The sequence below is a fragment of the Mesitornis unicolor genome, unplaced genomic scaffold, assembly GCF_000695765.1.
Source record: "Mesitornis unicolor isolate BGI_N332 unplaced genomic scaffold, ASM69576v1 scaffold33403, whole genome shotgun sequence".
NCBI classification, from domain to species: domain Eukaryota; kingdom Metazoa; phylum Chordata; class Aves; order Mesitornithiformes; family Mesitornithidae; genus Mesitornis; species Mesitornis unicolor.
This window is the reverse complement of record NW_010175897.1, coordinates 12542-15771: the sequence shown is the minus strand read 5'-3', so window position 1 is coordinate 15771 and position 3230 is coordinate 12542.

Sequence of the window (3230 nt, the reverse complement as noted above, 5' to 3'; positions counted from 1 at the left end):
GCCAGGAAGAGCAATCACGGGTTCTTGTGCGATCAGGACCGGCTCAGACTCCCCAAACGTCCCCGTGTTCCGTTGTTTGGGAACAAAAGGGATTTTTATTTTTAAATTGCACAAGCGTACCTCCCGCCATCATGTCAGAGGTGGAATGCGGGATTGTGTTTAAACAGCCCTTCCAAGCGGAGCTGGAACGAACAGGTTTGCTGGGGAGCACCGGGACTCACCCAGTTCCTAACCTCTGTCCTGCCGCAGTAATTGCCCTTTTTTCACCACCGGTTTCCCAGAGAACAATGTCCCCATCTCCAGCTCCGACACTGAACACACGGAGCGGGCTGCGTTTGCTGGGGTTTGAATCATCAGCAGTGGGGCCAGGGAAGCCAAATGACCTTGAATTCGGCCTGACTTTGCCGCGTCCCTCTCGCTCGCTTGATGAGAAAGTTTATTTCATAAGCAAAAAGCCGCCTGCTAAAAATACAGCTGGAAAACACGGCGGGGAGCCCTCTGCGGCCCGGGCATTGTGTCCCAAGCTGCGGTGTTGTGCGGGCGTGAAGCCCACTGACAGCAGCCAAATACAGCTGGGACAGCGGGGACAGCGGGGACACGGCGCAAAGCAGCCCAGGAAATGGGCTACAGGGGGTCGGAAACAGCACCCGGCCCTGGATTCGTCTGGTGAAGGGAAATGATTTAGTGGTGACTGGAGCAGACACGAGGAAGGCTGGAAAGGTTCTGGGGTGGTTTTTGGGCTGGTGTAGGTGAGGAGTGGAGCTCAAGACAAAGCCCATGGGCAGCTCTGGGGGGAATCACCCCAAAACTGTAGGATCACGTCCAGGGCACTGGGTAAACCCCAGACTCCTTCATAGATGCAGATCTGGGTTGCTTTTGACTGAATTTTGTCCTTCAGCACAGTGGGAAATGAGGTTCCAGTTGGGTGCAGGGATTTCATGAGGATTTGGGCTCCAGAAACAGGAGGGATGGGGCCTGGCCTCTGCAGGAGCCCCTCCTCACAGCCCCTTGGTGCCACGACACCGTGTCCAAGCGTCCTGCCCATGGCACCACCAGCGCACCCCCTAATTATGTGGCCATTTCGCAGGAGCTGCGAGGTGAACGCGCTAACTCTGAGTCACGGCTGCAGCCCAGGTTCCCATCGGGCAGCCCTGGGGGTGCAGACGACCCCCGTGGCCCGGGGGAGCACACGGGGTCCTCACCATCAGCGGTGCTGGGTGCCAGGGCTGGCAGTGGGTGCAATGGGGCGGCTGCTCCTGCCCCACTGCAGGAAACCGGCATCGCCCGTTCCCATGCAGGGCGCAGACGGGTTTGATCAGCGTTTTAATTGCGGGGTTTATGGGGTGCGCTGCCAGAGACACGCTGTCCCTAAACAACATAGAGCAATTCAGCTGTGACCGGTACAGTCACAGCCAAGTGACAGCGCGCATCTCACAGCCACCCCGCGCCGGTAACCGCTGTATAAAACCTTTTAAACTGACCTCTGTTTGCGTTACAAAGATCAGGCAGTAAAACCCAGACTGGTTTGGTTTTACGAGCGGCACAACAGGGGAGGGAAGCGGCCCCCCCAGCCCCCCCGGCTCCTGCATGGCTGGCACCGCAGCCAGCACAGCTGCGGGGATGGGGACAGGGGATGGGGATGTGGGGTGAGGGTACCAGGGTGTGGGTACGGGTACTGGGGTGTGGGTGCAGGTACCAGGGGGTGTGTACAGGTACCAGGGGGTGTAGGTGTGGGTACCACAGCTCTGTGCACTCCACAGCCCCACTGTTGGGTCCAGAATGGGCAGAATGGGGCAAAACCCAGCTGGGGTCCAGCATCCTTCAGCCCATTAACGACACCGATCGTTGTATCCCACACTAATGACATTGATCGTTGTATCCCACATTGATGACACTGACCATTGAATCCCACGTTGATGACATTGGTTGTTCCATCCCATGTCACCGGTGGGGTTTCCCCGGGCCCGCTCCGTCACTAATTGATGTGACAGGGAATTGGCCGCGCTCATTTGCATCTCCTGCTGCAGGGGTTTACTGGGAGCACTGGTCGGCCTCCCACAGCTGCAGGGGGTCCGGCCCCGTGGATGCTGGGGCAGCGCCAGCGTGGCGCCGGCCGGACCGTGGCACTGTAAAGATCCCCATGGGCTGGTGCTTTATGGTGCTCTCCCATGTTCTAGGGGAAATGTGAAATATTTTGTGACTGATGAGTTTTTATAAGAGGAACAGAGCGAGGGATGATTGCCCGTCGTGATTACCCCGGGGAACAGGCTGTACCCTCCGGGGTGCGTTGTGTAAACTGGGGTGAGGAGGTCTTAAAACGCGAGCGAGGACGGCTCCGCGGCGAGAGGCGTTGTGAAAACAGAGTGATTCACCGCGGCCCTGCGCTCGGCCACGCTCCGCGGTGATCACATCTCCCGGCACCGGGCAGTAAATCCAGTGAACCCGCTCGTTTCTCCATCCATGCAAGCACTTTTGGGCAAAGGGTGTGAGTGGACAGAGCCAGGGCTTGGCCACCCAGGGGGATGCGGCTCCCAGCCGGCCCCTTCTGGAAGGGAAACTGAGGCAGGAGCATAGGATTGGCAGAGACGAGGTGGTGCAGAGGTCTTACAGGAAAGTGTCCAAGCAGGGGGGATGATACAAAACATCAGGAACGTGTTGTCCATGGCCCCATGGGGGGGTGCATGTCCCTGTTTGTCCCTTGGGCTGTGCTGTAACTGGGCTGGGGAGCCCCTGCCCATCACCCCCACTGCCCCCACCAACGTCCAGCTCCTTGGGGTGTCCTGAGGCCCCACTCCTCTGGAGACGGATGGGGGGGAAGAGTGGAATGAGTGGGATGGGGGGGATGAGTGGGATGGGGGAATGCCCAGTGCGCGTGGGGTTGGTGGGGACGGGCTGGCATTGGCCACACTCAATTCCAACTCTCACTGGTCCTGGGGTTTGTCACCCATGACCAGTGCTGCCTGCCCAGCCCTGCTGATGGTGTCACCCTCGTGTGCTGGTGGAGGTGTGGGAAAATTGGTGATGACTCCGCGCCTCCCGGTCCGTCCTGTTCGCAGGGAGATGCTGGCGTTGGGATTAGCATCGGAGCCGTGCCGTGGCACGTCGCTGCGGAGAGAGATGCTGCAATCGCGGGCCAACCGCTGACTCACGCTTGCCTGAAACTGCTCTGGTGCTGCCATGGTTTGGGTCTGTGCCATGGCTTGGTCTGTGCCACGGCTTGGGATGCTCCT